The 18,698-nt window shown below is 32.8% G+C and overlaps 1 protein-coding gene across 1 annotated transcript in view; it reads left to right on the top strand.

Annotated features, from left to right (window-relative positions):
* Positions 1–555: 555 nt before the first annotated feature.
* The window catches only part of Blimp-1 (PR domain zinc finger protein 1), an 88,743-nt gene continuing 70,600 nt past the window's right edge, over positions 556–18,698 (top strand). Inside the window, exon 1 of the mRNA XM_074178602.1 lies at positions 556–894. The gene's annotated coding sequence lies outside the window, so the exon portion shown is untranslated. The remainder of the gene's footprint in view (positions 895–18,698) is intronic.

Genomic DNA, 18,698 nt, shown 5'->3' with positions numbered 1-18,698 from the left:
TACAATATACAGGGTGTTCCATTTAAAAATTCAGAACCGGAGCCATTTCCGCTGAAACCGGAAGTGACCGGAAAGTGAAAAATATGTGAAAACATTTCTCTCCACATACCATTCAACTATACCAAATCTCCTAATAGTCTAGAAATTATGACTTGTCTAATAGATTCGTTGACACCCGGTATAGAGCAATTTCCGAAATTTATACGTTATTTATCGAAAAACTGCATATACAATTTAACCTCATCAGAGGTTCCTTTCAAAAGAAAACATACATATGGAACAGGCTATACATAACAAAAGGGCACAATAATAATCTTGACCTACCCAGTAAATCATCACAAAATCGAAACACAAACCATCTCAGTCTAAGAGCAACAAAAACGCAACTTCCTTGTTCGTGAGCTGAAGCATTGAAATCTCTTGGCGGTATATCCTCAGACCTGAGCACAAACTTTTGGAGGTTGTTCACCCGTGGTTCCGTTACCTGTTGGTTCGAACCATGGCCGCACTGGCGCTACCTTGAAACACACGGTCAAGTTTAACTCTGCTCATGCTTTAGTTTACGAAAGACATTGAAGGCAACGCTACGCCAGAAGATATGTGATGGTGCCGTAGGTGGTGGTAGAAGCACCACGTGACTGTTAGATTTCGAAAAATTTTCAAAACCGTACGGTGTTGAACGATTCCTTCTAGTGACTCTTGCAAGACTGATTTTTTCTTAGTGTTAATATTTGTCAACTTTGGATCTCACGTCAACTGTCTACATTTATTTTTGTTAGTGTGCTAAAACTGTATGTGAGTGACGATTTTTTCGCTGGATAAGTTTAAGTGAAACCGCAAACATTTTTTGGATACCTTGGATACCTTATATTCTTCCGAAAGGCTCTGACGGAGGTAACTATCTGACAACTTTTAGGATTGTATATATCATATTTATGAATATTTATATTTATACACATACAATAAAGTTTCAAAGATAAGAGTATTTGTACCTACTTATTTAAATATGACTGAACATGATCGGAATCATGTCTGAATAAGGTAGTAAAAACTTTGAAATCTAACAGTTTCATATTGCACATTTCATCATAACACAATGCAATTACTCTGATATCTACATTGAGATTATAATGAATTGATTTGTTTGTTATTTATTATGGTTGTCTTACTCAATTATGTCTTGTACAAAATTTGTTAATTGTCAAAACAGTTTGGAGTATTATCAAATGGGTAATTTTTGAATGAGTTCCAATTGATTTTATAATCCCATAAAAACCCAAAGAACTCATTGTATATGAATTGAAAGATAAAGGAAATATCATTCCAAAATCTGGCCACTGTAATATAATAATGTATTTTACGTTGCACTTGGTCAGGATATCATTATTTATACTATTCATCTAAGTTTACTGGATCTTATACGAACATAAACATTTATTGTGTGTAACACAACTAAATCATTCATAAGATTAGTGAAATATCAGGCCACTTTTTAATGACTATGGATACAAAGTTATATAATTGTATATTTAATATTTCTTTGAATGAACAAAATTTTTGCACCAACTCTGGTTTTTAATGTAAACATAATTGATTTTTATAATTCCTAGATTGAGAAAAATATATTTCAGATAGATTATTTGTTATTGGTACATGAAGGATTTAATTTTCGAATAATAAAGCAGAAATATTAATATATTTCCTAATCTATGTTTGTTTATATCAGTGAAGATTTTGAATACATTTCTTGAGAATCTTATATCAGATGCAATACGTTTGCATTCACTTTCTTTTAATTTTCTTTCCAATAATTCCGTTTGTTACTGTTTTAAACTTTTTACCGCATTTAGTATTAGGGTCATAAAATGATTTGCTAATATAGAAAGCCAATCAATTTAGTACATTATTGATCAGATGGATAAAATGACCCAAACAGATTAATTACACTGAAAATTTTTTGCCAAAAAAATGATCCTATCAAATTTGTCTATTTCTAGTCATGTGTGTCGAAATAACCAATGAAACCATCATTACACTGAAAATTTTTTGCCAAAAAAATGATCCTATCAAATTTGTCTATTTCTAGTCATGTGTGTCGAAATAACCAATGAAACCATCATTACACTGAAAATTTTTTGCCAAAAAAATTATCCTATCAAATTTGTCTATTTCTAGTCATGTGTGTCGAAATAACGAATGAAACCATCATTACACTGATAAGTACCCATGGATATTTTTCACGGGTAGTTATCACTTATGTCATGACATTGCTAAGCAACCAACACAATAAAGTTGTTTGACATTTCAGTAATTCAATTTATTTCGAAAATGTCACTTCCTCGCTTTGGTGTTCAAAATGATGCGGCAATTGACAAAATCATTGAAGAAAATACACCATAAAATACTGTCAATAGTAAAAAATACACTTGGAAAATATTTATGGAGTTTTGTGACGCCAGAAAATATGAATTGGATGGAAATCGTACTCTCGAGACAAATACAGCAAGATCAACGGAATATCATTATACGAATTGTTTTTTTAATAACTGTGTGTTCAATAAATAATTTTGTTCGAATTGCAAAAAATTTTCTTACCGAATATCCCTCGAACATTGATAAATAACTCATAATTTTATCACAACTTCCTCAAGCACGTTATTTTAGGTAACATCCCTCCACCTTCGGCGTCGGGATGTTACCAAATAACGTGCTTTCGAAAACTGTGATAAAATTATTTCGTTAGTTATCAATGTCCTTGGGATATTATAGCTGATAATATTTCTAGTAATATATATATTTTTTTTCATATGGATGGTTCAATTAACGGAGGTTCACTTGAAATGTTACTTTTTAATTTCTTTTCATGGCATTCTATAGATATCAGAAGCATAATCAGGAACGTTGAATGTTTATCACTAATCCCTCTACATTCCAAAGGTATACTTATTATTCCCGAGTAATACCCAAGTAATACTTGATTCTTCACCAATTTCCTTGTGATTTCATAAAATTACAGAAAATTCTGTATTTTGCTGTCACAAAATAAAATTATCTATTTAATACCTTCAAAAGTATATCTATCATATTCAGCGATTCAATCATATAACATATATAATAAAAATAATAATGATATTTATCTGGTCCTGTGTTGAAAAATTACATTATGGGAAATATAATGAAATTGGATATTGAACAACTCACTGAAGTAACGAATGTTGCCTGTTTGTGGGGTCAGAACATGAAGTATAGTATACGGAAATATACAAATTAACGTGCACATATAAACTTGAATAAGCTCAACGAAGTATTATTAAAAAAAGTATATGTATAGGAAATTCAACAGGCATGAAAATGAAGTTGTGATATTTGAATCACAATGACTTGGGGCTGCTTCGATCTCCTTGAAAAGAGAACTGACTCTATTACTTATGAACTTCAAGGAAGATAGGTATTCATAAGGATATTATTCCACATCAAAATATCGTCTACCAATTTAACGAACATACTGGCGAACAGAGAAGAACTATAGTCCGTTCATAATTTGTTGATAGCTCACTGCAAGTTTGACCCTCATTAGAGAACTGAAATACAGAGAGGACAGCTAATATAATATAATAAAAAAAACTAAACTAAAACTGGCAGTTTAAGATGTTTTCCACTAACCCACCTTGTAGCTGAAGAAATACAATACAGCTATAAAACTTTTAATCCGATTATGTAGGTATTTTGAGTGGAAATGAGTGACCAGTGTCGTAGAGTACATGATTGAAACATTAGTTACTTTAAATAAATAAATATATTAATATTCTTAAACTGTAGGTACTGTAAACTGTATTTTTATTTTGAAAAAATTTCTTTATTTTATTCAAAAATAATAAGTTACTTGCAATTTGTAAAAGATACATTTATTTAATTAATACCTATTTTTAAATGATATAAACTACGATTACTTACAATACTATTCAAATTCAAAATAAACAGGATCATCTTCGGAATCCGAGTCGTCTTGCAGGTTAATAATTAGCGGTTGTGTCTCTACAGTCGCATCAATTATATTGTCAAGATCCCACATTTTTTGTTCTTCTTCTATTGCATGTCTTACTGCATCTCGCCAATTTTGTTCTGTAATATGTTGTAAAGACTCGAATAACAATTCACGTACGGCTTGTATTTTATATGACGTATTTTTTCTAGCCACATAGCTTTTCATTTGTGCCCAAATGAGTTCAATTGGATTTAATTCGCAGTGGTAGGGTGGAAGTCTAAGGACTGTGATGTTTCGTCTTTCTGCCATTTTGTCAACTACGTATTTCTTGAACTTAGATTTGTGTTGCCGGGCAATTTTTAAAAGTTCTGCTTTAACCATTTCATCTTCGTAAGGCAGGGACTTATTCCGCAGCCAGTCAATGATATCCTGTTTCTTCCACGCATTCGTTGGAAGTCTCTCAACTAGTCGTGAATGATAAGGTGCATTATCTAATACTATAATTGAGTTTGGTGGTATATGGTCAATCATCTGCTCAAAATACTCTTCGAAAACATCAGCTGTCATCTCCTCGTGATAGTCTTTTGTGCTTTTGGATTCAAATTCCAACAAACTATGCTTAGCAAACCCTTTTTCACTGCCAATGTGAGAAACTATTAATCTACTGCCTTTACCAGAGGGTGGGGAAATACCAGTAGACCAACCTTCCATAAAGGCTTGCCTGGAGCTTGATATATTTTTATCTGTCCAAATTTTTGTGAGAGTATGACCTGCGTTTACCCACGTTTCGTCCTGATAGTAAATTGGCCTTCCTTCAGCCCGAAATTTTCGTATAGATCTTAGATACTTTCTTCTCCAACATATTATCTCTTCCCGGTCAATCAAAAGTGATTTTCGGTCTGATTTCTCCCATTAATTCTTTTAAAACTTGCCACAATTTGGTTCGTCCGACATGAGTCAAATCCGGGTCGTCTCTAACTTCTTGTAAAATCTTGTTTAAGTTGGGTATTTCTTTTTTGTAAAAAAATTCGTGAATTTTCCTTCGAATACCATTTTTGGCAAATTCATCAATTTCAATAGGTTTTCTCCCCCTCTTTAAGTATTCGTTTGTATTTGGGTTAGCTATACCTTTTTTTTTTCTTTCTGATAGGAACCTATATATTGTTGACTCCCCTACGCCCGTCATGTTCTGAACAGTGTTTGTGGGATTCTGAGAAACCAGAGCATCGTGAACGTTCAAAACAATAGTCTTCTCTCTTGGTGAATAGACAGACTTACTGACTGTACGCAACAGTACCGGTGTAAAACTTGATGATGTTGATGATGTTGAACGAAAGGTACGTATATGTTTGTAGGAATATGAAAAAAAGTTACTCACGCACTGCACAAAATTTGCAAAATAAATATTAGAGACGTTAATTACTGCCGTAGACGCCGAAACACCAACGAGCCGTAAATTAAATGCGATTGAAAAATGTACTAAACCAAAAATTATTTTGGTTCGTAACAACTTCACCCTTTCAAGGCAAGTTTCGAATATAAACTGAAGCTTTATATTCAATGAATAAACACCTCAGGAACCTCCGCCTATGATTTTACGAGTTTTACGACCGTTTTATGACTTGGGCCCTCATTTTGTGCTATCGACAAATTATGAACGGACTATAGACGTTTATCTCATATTGAAGTTATTCAAGAAAACATTATGTTTTTTATATGTCACCTTAAACCTTTTTTATTTCTGGTAGTAGTTAGTTTTTTTTGTTTGGTGAGTATCTATTCGCATGAATAAAGCATTAAACTTTCATCTTGCTTTCATACGAGTATACCAAGTGGCTGGAAGCAATTAATCATTCCCGCCAGAATACGATATTAAATAGTTCGATCTATTTCAATCGTTGCTAGGCTTTATTACATAACCTTCAATTTTTTGGCAAGTTCATGACATCACCGACTAATGTTAATGACCTTAGTCATGCCATTCACTTTAGCCTCTCCTTATTGGTGAGCACAAGATCATTGTATTGAATTTTTTCGAAGCTGTGGTATTTTTTCGAAGGTTTGTTGTAGGTGAATGAATAGTGAATATAGGTACTGTGTTTACAATGATCGAAGGTGAACGACCTTATTGTTGTGTATTTAGCGATGACTGCTGATAAATTCCTGCGAGTTTCTCAAGGTTTCATGATGATGGAGTTGTTTCTGAAATACAGGGTATATATATATATATATATATATATATATATATATATATATATATATATATATATATATATATATATATACAGTGTGTCCAAGATAAGGATCCTAAGCATGGGAATCTCAGTACCTGTTGGAGATACAGCTTAGGTTGAATTAGAAAAAAGTTGTGTTCTTTAAAGCTTATTTACATGCCGTTTAGAAACTTGAAGAATTTTCATGGCCTGCTGAGATATTTGGGAAAAACGAGAATTTGACAATATTAATTTTATTTTTTTCTGACTTTATTTGAAAAGATATCAAAAAACGAATAACACTTTTTCATTGGCACTTTCAAGGTACTACACGATGGTATTTTTAGATTTTATATCCGACGTTTCGTTTTCAAGAAACCATCATCAACTTTATTTTTTTATATGACCCGAAACAAAAGTACACCCTGTATCTGATTCCATTTTTTATTACGAATTCAACGATGTATCACATGCCATTGTTTTCTTTTTAGTTTAAAGGAAAATTACATTTTTTCTATTTTAAAAATAATCTTTAAGTAGGCGTTGCAAACAAATGCTTTGACGTAAATACCTGTCACCGAGCCTGTCAAATATTATTTAATTACACGATAAAATAGTAATTGTCGTTGTTGTTAGCCTGTTTGTCGAGTTGTTGTTTTTAGAGTTATTGTTACTGTTGTCGTTATTATTGTTTATTGTTGAATAGATATTGTGTTATTATCGTCGAATATGCCGGGTGAGCATTATAGCTATGAAGAAAATTTTGACATGCTAACGTGCTACATTTTGTGCCACAAAAATACTGTAAATACAGCAGCAATGTATCTTAATACATATCCAGAAAGAAAGCAGTCATGTAAGTCTATTTTCTTAGAGCTGGCTCGAAATTTAAAAGAATATGGTTCATTTAAAAAGCCTGTTTTATCTCGAAAAAAGGAATCTTCAGAAGAAGCCCAAAATAATGTTTTACAAGCAGTTGTTGAGAACTCAGAAATATCAACTAGGAAAATCGAAAATAATGTAGGAGTAGCCAAATCCACAGCTCAATTTATTTTGCGTAAAAATAGATATCACCCCTATAAATTTAGGATTTGCCAAGGACTTAAACCAGGGGATTTCGAACGGCGCCGAAATTTTTGCGAATGGTACACACGCGCGTGTGAAGAAGATTATAATTTCCTTTCAAAAATAATATGGTCCGACGAAAGTATGGTCACTAATAATGGTATCTTCAACCGCCGCAAACCGCATTACTGGGCTCAGCAAAATCCGCGGGTTAAGAAAATATCAAGACATCAAGAACGTTTTGGGTTTGATATGTGGTGTGCAATTTCAGGAACTAAAATACTAGGTCCGTTTTTATACTATAATTCTTTGACCGCCGAACGATACCATCATTTATTGCAAAACTATGTAGAAGACTGTTTAGATAATTTACCTCTGGCACAGGTCAATAACTGTTGGTTTCAACAAGACGGTGCTCCTGCACATCATTCTAGACAAGTTCGAGAGTATCTTTCGCAGCGATTTCCTGGAAGGTGGATTGGAACCTTTAGTGAAGTGTCTTGGCCAGCGCGATCCCCTGACTTAACTCCTCTGGACTTCTTCATATGGGGTTTTGTTAAAAATCGGGTTTACCAACATTCTTTTGAAACTGAACAGCAGTTACGAGAATGTGTAACTGTCGCATTTAACAGTATTACACCAGAGATGTTACGTGATGTTTTAAGTTCTACAGTTAGAAGATCATACTAATGTTTGGAAAATAACGGAAACCTGTTTGAATACCTCCTTTGAATTAAATAAAAAATGCGGTAATTTCTTTGTTGTTTTCATTACTTTAAAAAAATCATTATTAACCTACTTAAAAATACATTTTAAAAATAGAAAAAATGTAATTTTTCCTTAAACTAAAAAGAAAACAATGGCATGTGTTACATCGTTGAATTCGTAATAAAAAATGGAATCAGATACAGGGTGTACTTTTTTTTCGCGCTATTTAAAAAAATAAAGTTGATGATGGTTTTTTGAAAACGAAACGTCGAATATGAAAACTGAAAATACCATCGTGTAGTACCTTGAAAGTGCCAATGAAAAAGTGTTATTCGTTTTTTGATATCTTTTCAAATAAAGTCAGAAAAAAATAAAATTGATATTGTCGAATTCCCGTTTTTCCCAAATATCTCAGCAGGCCATGAAAATTCTTTAAGTTTCTAAACGGCATGTAAATAAGCTTTAAAGAACACAACTTTTTCCTAATTTAACCTGAGCTGTATCTCCAACTGGTACTGAGATTCCCATGCTTAGGATCCTTCTCTTGGACACACTGTATATATATATATATATATATATATATATATATATATATATATATATATATATATATATATATCATGCACACACATGCAAAAACATATATATATATATATATATATATATATATATATATATATGTTTTTGCCTTCTCACTTGGTACTCAAAAAAAGATTTCGCCTCTGCATTCAAATACAGTTTAGCCTAGTATGCTTCTGACAGTATCAAAAAAGATATTGTATTGTATATTTCATGATTAGAAAATTTTGATTTCTCGGATCATTTTAGAAGTTATTCACATAATTTCGAAGGTAATTTATATAAGTACTAATGGGAAGAAAACAAGTATTTTTTAGGATTATATGCTACTGATGCTTTACTAATTTCTAAGGAATGAATTTGTATTTTTGCGAGTTCTCTAGATTGCACCATGAGACTGATTGACAAGGTATTGTACAGAGACCTCTATAGGATTCAAAGTAGCTCAGAACGGTGCTAGCTTTGAAATGGTCTCTAGTTATGTTTTTCTTTCTGATTCATGTTCTAGAGGAAATACTCTCATTACCCTTTCAAAATACATCGTAAATCCGTCTTCCATGAGAACTTAATACTTGTTTTTAGTAGTTTTATTTGTGATTTATTTAGGTATTTAATGAAAATGAAATTAATTACCGTTTCAATGTAAACACTTAGTTTTGATTGCAACTTCTACAACTCCTCTATAAATTTTAGTCAAAAATTGTTATATTTTATCTGAAATATTGTTTCGTACAAGAATTATTATATATTGTTTGTTTATAATATAAGGATACCGTTTAGAAAAAACATGAATTTCCAATATAATCCTAAAAATGGAGTGTTGTTTTGAATTAGAATCTTGATTCTGAAGAAACTGTACTGACATATTCGAAACATTCATTTATATTCAAATTCAACCACCAAAGTCAGTTATTTAAATTTTACTTCAAAGCTGTTATTCAAGAGAGGATCGTCAGATGATCTCAAAATTTCTTTTCATGGAATATCTTCAATTACTATTCAATGCCACTGTGGTCAGTAGAATGAAATAAAATTGCTAGGCTGATCCAAAAATATATTGTTGGACTCTGCAATCTATTGGAACCGACATATATCTACGTTACTTGCCTCGAAAATTTTGAGCAGAAACATGTGCTGTAGAGCCCAAAATGTTCATTCAAAGCCTCTTCCTTGAATTGAATACGAAACGAGATAAACTCACAATCATGGACAAGTTCGCACTGGTGTCTATTTCAATTTGATCAGCGAAGGGAAAGAGTGATGATAATAAAATAGATTACCACTCGACTGCTGGATATGTTTTCCTACTCTTTTTGGCGAGCTAGAATTCAACTTCATTTGACGGTTCGTAAAAATCACTCGTACTACTAGTTACTTTAAGCACATCCATGGGAATTTCATTTAGGGAGGCAGATATATCAGGAAATATCTTGTGAAGAGTTCACGACAGGTTGGCATCACGAAGACGTCATTTATTAAAAGATAAACAAGAGTCTCGACGGCAATGTGTTGTAATGTTGAGTTTAGACATAGACTGCTGAATGAGAAACGTTTTCTGTATCTCTGTAGTTATTATTGCCAATAGGCATCTATATGAAACCAGAGCCCAAATACGTTTCATATACGATCTGATACCAGCCAGCGCTGTTTTACTGTTATTCAAATAGCCATTATCCGGCCTATAGAATACAATTATAGGAAATAAATTCAAATCGACCATTCTCCAGATAATACTCGCCAAGGTTCATTGAACCGCCAACGTAATCGTCTCCCATAACCTTGAACAAAAAGTCCAAAATTGCACTGAACTGGTTCTCTTTAATGTAACGAACTCGTTTAATTTCGCAAGTTGCAAGTTTATATTTGAATTCAAGGTTCAGGGTGGGTCAGTGAAAATTTGATAGTGAAAAAAAAATAACAATTTCCCAAGATAACACAGGCGATGGGTGATTTTCAATAGAATGTTAATGAATGACTAATATGAGATATTTTATATTGCAGAAAAGTGAAGTTTTTGTTAGTTGAAGAGTATCTGTTGATATCATGACGATAAAATATTTTATTTTTTTGCTTGTCTGTTTTTAACGAATAAACTCAAAAACCACCTAACCAATTTCAGAAGTTCGCGAGTAACATGTTCTTTATTTTTACAATCATTTACTGAACTTGTAACATTTGTATATATGTGTGTTTATATGTGTGAATGTATGTATTTATGCTAATTGGAAACAAATATCGCAACTGAATTTTAAAGCATTTATCCTCAACGGATTGACCTGAAATTTGGCATATACGAAAGTACGAAACTTCAATTGACTATTTTACATCTAATATGGTGGACTCCTACTAAAGATTATGGACTATGTTTTTAGGCATCCCTATGAAATGGATATCAAATGGAAGGTTTCAACAGAAAAAAAAATAAATGGCGGTGAACAAGTTGGCTGCAACCCTTTTGCAGCCAACTTGAGAATTATAACTCGGCAAATATTAGGGATAGTTTGATAGTGCCTGAATAAATCTGTTTTAAAAAAAATCTGTATTTCCGTTAATCAGCTGACGCCCTCATATGAACGACAACTCTAAGAAGTTGAGAAACTTGTGCGAGCTAAGGACTAACGAGGTCTTACCTTTTAACGTGTGATTCCTAACACGGTTGTAGAATATAAGAACATAGGCTTTCACAGCCGGAGTCACGATTGAAGAAAATAAATTTCTGACTGCCAGACTGTCATCGAATGAAACCTGGAGTACCAAATGTTTCGGCTGCTACTGCGGCTGACATCAGTGGTATAAACATTGACTGCATGTACGAAAGTTATATCTCGAAGTCTCAGCAAAGAATGGATAACTAATGGTCTAATAAATTCTATAAATACAAAAAACAAGTTATATGAACAATTGCGCATTGACCCATACAACGACGGTTTGAGAAATCAATATAAACAATACCGCAATAAACTCAATGAGGTGATAAAAAAAACCAAAGAAAAATTTTACATAAATAAAATCAACAAACTAAAGAATAACTCAAACAAACTTTGGCAAGCTGTAAAAATGAAAGATAAACCAACAAACCTAAATAAAATGAGAAATATCAAAACTAATGATGGAATACATCTAACCAATGATAAGGAAATTGCTGAATATTTTTTATCACACTACTCAAGCATTGGAGGAAAGTTGGCCGGATCCATCAGTCAGCAAGAAACCAAAATTGTAGAGAAAACAAATCCAACTCATTCTTCTTAGAAGACATCAATGAACATGAAGTTAAAAATGTAATTAATAATCTAAATAAAGGTAAATCACTAGGTCTTGATAACATCAGGTCTGAAACTCTTATAGAATTCGTCGATTACCTAGCTGAACCAATTACCCATATTATAAATAGAGCCATGAATACCGGTAGTTTTCCAGAAGCCTTTAAAACTTCGATAATCAAACCAATATTTAAATCCGGAAATAAAAATGAGGCAATTAATTTTCGTCCCATATCATTAATCAGTCATATAGCTAAAATATTTGAGAAAATATTGAAAGTAAGAATAGATAAATATTTGAAAAAATATAAAATACTCTCTGACAATCAATACGGATTCCGAGAGGCCAGTTCAACACAAGATGCAATGATTCACCTAATGAAAGAAATTTACGATTCGATGGATAATGGTAAACCATGTCTTTGTGTTTTTGTCGATCTGGCCAAAGCTTTTGATACGGTTTCACATAAGAAATTAATAAAGGTAATGGAAAACATCGGTTTCAGAGGACATCGCTGAAATTATTTGAAAGCTATATCTCTGATAGGAAACAGTGCGTCAAAATAAATGAAACACTTAGTTCTTACCGTACCATAGAATATGGAGTCCCCCAAGGAACGGTATTGGGGCCTCTCCTATTTAATATCTACTTGAATGATTTGTTTAGAGTCAATTCAGAAGGTACCATTATTAGTTTCGCTGATGACACAGCCGTACTATATCGCGCTGAAACTTGGAATGAATTGAAGGACAAGGTTGAGGGAGATTTTATAAAAATTATCAGTTGGTTTAAGAGCAGGTTGCTGACAATTAACACAAAAAAAACTCACTTTGTACCTTTCTCTTATTTCAACAACAAATTGCCAAATTATACCTCGTTGGAAATCGATAATGACAATGACACAATGACTATAAATATGAAAGAAGATATAAAATATCTTGGCATAATAATAGATAAAAATGTAAGATGGAGTAAGCACGCGAATAAAATAAGGTTTCTACTGAACACATTTAAGTTTTTCAAAAAGATTTTTGACACAGCACAGCTACGAACATTATATTTCAGTCTAGTACAGTCCCATATCAACTATGGAATAATTGTGTGGGGAGGTATTACTGATAATCATCTCAGGGTTATAAATGTCACTCAAAAATTTCTCATTTAAATTATTTTCAATAGAGATTTATGCGTCTGAAATACTTTTCGCAGAATCTAAATTTTTTACATGCAGACATCTATATTTTAAAAGTCTCGCTATGTATCATAGGAAATATGAAACAAAATTATTGTCTGTGGATCACTTGCACGATACCAGATTCAAGCACAACACCTCAAGAATTCCTAAAGTAAGTACATCTCGAAGTCAAAGATTTCTCACATACTTGTGCCCTATTGACTATGCAGAAGTTCCATTCGAAATTAAGTCTATTACAAGTAATAACAGATTTAAAAAAGAACTGAAATTATGGCTAACGAATATAACAATAGGTAAGATAAATGAAATATTGGAACGAAAAAACATGAAGTAGTGATACAGAAAGAAAAATCACATGTTCTCACAAAAAATAATGTTAATATTTAAAGTATAAATGGAAATAATTTCACAATTCATGATATACACCAGCTTCATACTTATATTTGAACTTTTATTCATATGTTCTAATCCACATCTGTCATTATTGTTCACCATATTCTGTACTGTCGCAATCTTTCTGAACAAGGACTTACCTTATAGAATAGACAGCGACTCTACAGAAGTGCAGTGAACAAGGACCATATTGAGAACAGGGAAGTGAATGAAATATAAGATATATGACTTTCATTTGCTATACGTATATGGTGTATGAATGATGAATGTTATGACCGATAGTTTAGTTTGTAATGTTTGTTCACTGGTTCATGTTCATGATATCTTTATTTATTTTTCCCTTTCAATTGACATCACACACAAAACGTGTCAACTTGATTTATTGTTTCATTTTAATTCAGTCTTATGAAATAAACATTATTATTATTATTATTATTATAAAGATTGACTATCAGTCTTTGCTCGTTATATTATATTTTACTTCACATTTGCAAATTTCCTATTTGGAAAATATGATATCATAATTTTCATTTTCAACCATTGTATACAACCATATACAAAATACCAATCAGAGTCGATGATTAAATAATTGAAGAAATTGTGGAAAATATGGCTTGCGTTCACTAGCTTCCAGTGTGTGAATCCACTTTACCGCTACCAGAGATGATGGTTAAGTCTAGGGCGCAGCACGTCTGAATTAAGCGCTTTTTGAAACTGTGTTATTCAGCGCAGCGGCTGGATTGGGCAATTACCGTCTGCTACATTCGGCAGTAAAGCTGGTGGACCCGAACAGTTTTGCAGAATCCGATTTGTACTCCATCCATCAACATAAGTACAATGTTGGGTATTCTTTTCAATCACATCGAGAGATTTTGACGAAATAAAAGAGAATCGATCAACAGCACCAGGGTTTCTAATCATCTCGCAAAAATATAAAGTGTTTATGTATCTGGCATAGTGAGAAAAATCCTCAAAGCAGATGTGATACAAGTGTATAGCTCTTCCATATGGCGAGATATTGAAAAGTAATTATATATATTCAGAGCACAAGGTTGAGAAAACAGAACATAAAATTGCATTACTTTTTTAGATACTAAATGTTTGGACATTGAAACATTTAATTTATAATAGTGTATACACCATCATGTCGAATTACTACCATCCCCGTCTCCATTTGTTATAACGTTTAACTTTTCATTTTTTGTTTCTATATTATCAAATTTTGGTTGCTCACACCTGGAAAATAGTAATGAGTTGAAATCATTTCGAAATACATGTCATTATTGGCAATTATAATAAATCGATTGGTGTACGGGAAATCCTTCTGACACTATTAACTCCATTGAGATACGACTGTCAATTTTTATGAGGAGGATAAGAGATAATGGTACTTCCACATTTTCATTACATCTACATAATATAGAAAATGCTGCAGACACGGATATTATTTACATTGAAATATTTGAAAATTTGCTGCGTTGTGAACATTCAGCTTGAATTGAGTTATCCAACTCTGTATTAGTTGATTCAAAATTAAACAAAAGAAATTACAAAATCACTAGTTTAATTTTCACTTCCTTTTCTACTGCAAACAGCAAAATTCTATATATTACACTGACGTGATGACGTATTCTTATAGCTCATTTCAAGGTCGACAAGATTGAAGATAATTCTACTCTTTTTTAACGCCACTTTGTAACAATTTTACATAAAGGTTTCGCGAAATCGCGAAGATAACACTTCTAGATGCTTCTACCGTCGAAACTACTAGATATATAACGTAACGTTCGCGCTTTTTCCTTTCTTACCTTTCATTGGGATTAGTAGGACACTGGGGCAAGTTCAACGAACTCTCCAGATCAGTTATTTATTGTGTTGGTAATGATTTGCTTCAACGTGAAGGCCAAAGTACAGAAGTATATGTTGATTGGAAATTCGCATATGAGTTTCGGAAATTATTTTGGAATTACGTCAGTGAAAATGCCTTAACCTACTTTGTATTCATGTGACGCAATACTCATGAACTCCTTCCTCATTTCAACTGAAACAATATTTATCAAAAAGTTCAATTGACATGCCAACTGAAAAATATTTAATGAACAGATGATACATTGAATATATTCAATGAAACAAATGTTAAAACAATTTTCGATCTGAATTTCAGGAAAATTGTGAATTCTCCTTTTTTTTCTGATTGATTGGACCGTTACTTGATGAAGATCCATAACACAACACAACTAAAAAATATTTTTTGAATGTTTCCTACACTAAATTAGTCAATTTCCACTAATTTTGGGGTGATAAAAACGAAAATAACAATGAAAAATTTTTATTAGCTCTGGTTTTTGAGATACACAGTACTTAATCTTAAAGAGTAGTTATACTATACGTGAAAAGTGAAACTACATAAAACAATATTGCTATGTTTCTTTTAGAATATTTTAAGTACAAAATTAATAAAAAAAAACATTATTCTTAGTGTTTTGACAAATAAAAGAAGTTTGTACCACCAAATTTCAATTAAATCCATCCGATTCATTGTAAGATCGCTGTCGTTTAGCTTGTCTTTTATAAAACACTTCTGGAGCATCCCTACACACAGACCAGCAGTAGTCTGCAAGCATTGCTTCATTCCAACGGCCCTGATATCTCTGTTCCATTAAGGCAATGTCTTGATGGAATCTTTCTCCATGTTCGTCACTCACAGCTCCACAGTTTTGTGGGAAGAAATTAAGATGAAAGTGAAGAAAATGAATTTTTAAGGACATGTTGCATCCAAGTTGGTGGTAAGCTTGAAGAAGCTCTTTAACCAATGCTGTGAAGTTATCATCTCTTTTGTTACCTAAAAACCCATGTACAACCCCCTTAAAGGCTTCCCAGGCTCTTTTTTCATTTCCTGTTAAAATCATGTCAAAAGCAGGATCATTTACGATTTCACGGATTTGAGGCCCAATAAAGATGCCTTCCTTGACTTTAGCATCACTCAACCTGGGAAACTTTGCTCTCAAGTACTTAAAAGCTTGTCCTTCCTGGTCCATGGCCTTCACAAAGTTTTTTATTAGTCCCAACTTAATATGTAATGGGGGAAGGAGAACATCCTTAGGATCTACAAGAGGCTCGTAAACTACATTTTTCTCATTAGGGTTTAGGTCTCGTGTAGGCCAGTTCATTTTTTTATAGTGAGATTTTCTATCCCGACTGTCCCACAGACACCAAAAACAACAGTACTTGGTGAACCCTAATTGCATTCCTAGGAGTATAGCAATGACTTTCAGATCACCACAGATGTGCCACTTGTGTTGTTCATATTTGATTGATTCGAGAAGTGTTTTCATATTTATATACGTTTCCTTCATGTGAACTGCATGACCTATAGGAATAGAGGGTAGCTGATTTCCATTATGCAGAAGTACAGCTTTTAAGCTTAGTTTTGAAGAGTCTATAAACAGTCTCCATTCAGATGGAGTGTGATCCAAATTCAAGCAGTCCATCAAACCATTAACATCAGAACAAACTACGAGGTTTTCTTTTTTCTCAAAAAAAGGAAGCAAATCTTTTTGACGCTGTCTGTACTGAGATATTTTCACATCATGTTTTAGAAGAATCCACTGTTGTAGTCTTGACCCTAACAGGTCAGCCTTTTCCTTAGACAAGCGAAGATCTCTTATAAGGTCACTCAACTCTGCTTGACTAATTCTGTGCGGATCACTAGACCTATCGCTTACCTCAAAATCAGGGTCATAGGATGTAGAAGGATGGGTTGTAGAATATAAGAACATAGGCTTTCACAGCCGGAGTCACGATTGAAGAAAATAAATTCCTGACTGCTAGACTGTCATCGAATGAAACCTGGAGTACCAAATGTTTCGGCTGCTACTGCGGCTGACATCAGTGGTATAAACATTGACTGCATGTACGAAAGTTATAACTCGAAGTCTCAGCAAAGAATGGATAACTGATGGTCTAATAAATTCTATAAATACAAAAAACAAGTTATATGAACAATTGCGCATTGACCCATACAACGACGGTTTGAGAAATCAATATAAACGATACCGCAATAAACTCAATGAGGTGATAAGAAAAACCAAAGAAAAATTTTACATAAATAAAGTCAACAAACTAAAGAATAACTCAAACAAACTTTGGCAAGCTGTAAAAATGAAAGATAAACCAACAAACCTAAATAAAATGAGAAATATCAAAACTAATGATGGAATACATCTAACCAATGATAAGGAAATTGCTGAATATTTTTTATCACACTACTCAAGCATTGGAGGAAAGTTGGCCGGATTCATCAGTCAGCAAGAAACCAAAATTGTAGAGAAAACAATATCCAACTCATTCTTCTTAGAAGACACCAATGAACATGAATTTAAAAATGTAATTAATAATCTAAATAAAGGTAAATCACCAGGTCTTGATAACATCAGGTCTGAAACTCTTATAGAATTCGTCGATTACCTAGCTGAACCAATTACCCATATTATAAATAGAGCCATGAATACCGGTAGTTTTCCAGAAGCCTTTAAAACTTCGATAATCAAACCAATATTTAAATCCGGAAATAAAAATGAGGCAATTAATTTTCGTCCCATATCATTAATCAGTCATATAGCTAAAATATTTGAGAAAATATTGAAAGTAAGAATAGATAAATATTTGAAAAAATATAAAATACTCTCTGACAATCAATACGGATTCCGAGAGGCCAGTTCAACACAAGATGCAATGATTCACCTAATGAGAGAAATTTACGATTCGATGGATAATGGTAAACCATGTCTTTGTGTTTTTGTCGATCTGGCCAAAGCTTTTGATACGGTTTCACATAAGAAATTAATAAAGGTAATGGAAAACATAGGTTTCAGAGGGACATCGCTGAAATTATTTGAAAGCTATCTCTCTGATAGGAAACAGTGCGTCAAAATAAATGAAACACTTAGTTCTTACCGTACCATAGAATATGGAGTCCCCCAAGGAACGGTATTGGGGCCTCTCCTATTTAATATCTACTTGAATGATTTGTTTAGAGTCAATTCAGAAGGTACCATTATCAGTTTCGCTGATGACACAGCCGTACTATATCGCGCTGAAACTTGGAATGAATTGAAGGACAAGGTTGAGGGAGATTTTATAAAAATTATCAGTTGGTTTAAGAGCAGGTTGCTGACAATTAACACAAAAAAAACTCACTTTGTACCTTTCTCTTATTTCAACAACAAATTGCCAAATTATACCTCGTTGGAAATCGATAATGACAATGACACAATGACTATAAATATGAAAGAAC

Source organism: Leptinotarsa decemlineata, unplaced genomic scaffold (genome assembly GCF_025532065.1).
Source record: "Leptinotarsa decemlineata unplaced genomic scaffold, Ldec_3_MD MMD2_tig00004204_RagTag_RagTag, whole genome shotgun sequence".
NCBI classification, from domain to species: Eukaryota; Metazoa; Arthropoda; class Insecta; order Coleoptera; family Chrysomelidae; genus Leptinotarsa; species Leptinotarsa decemlineata.
This window is presented reverse-complemented; position numbering and strand designations above follow the sequence as displayed.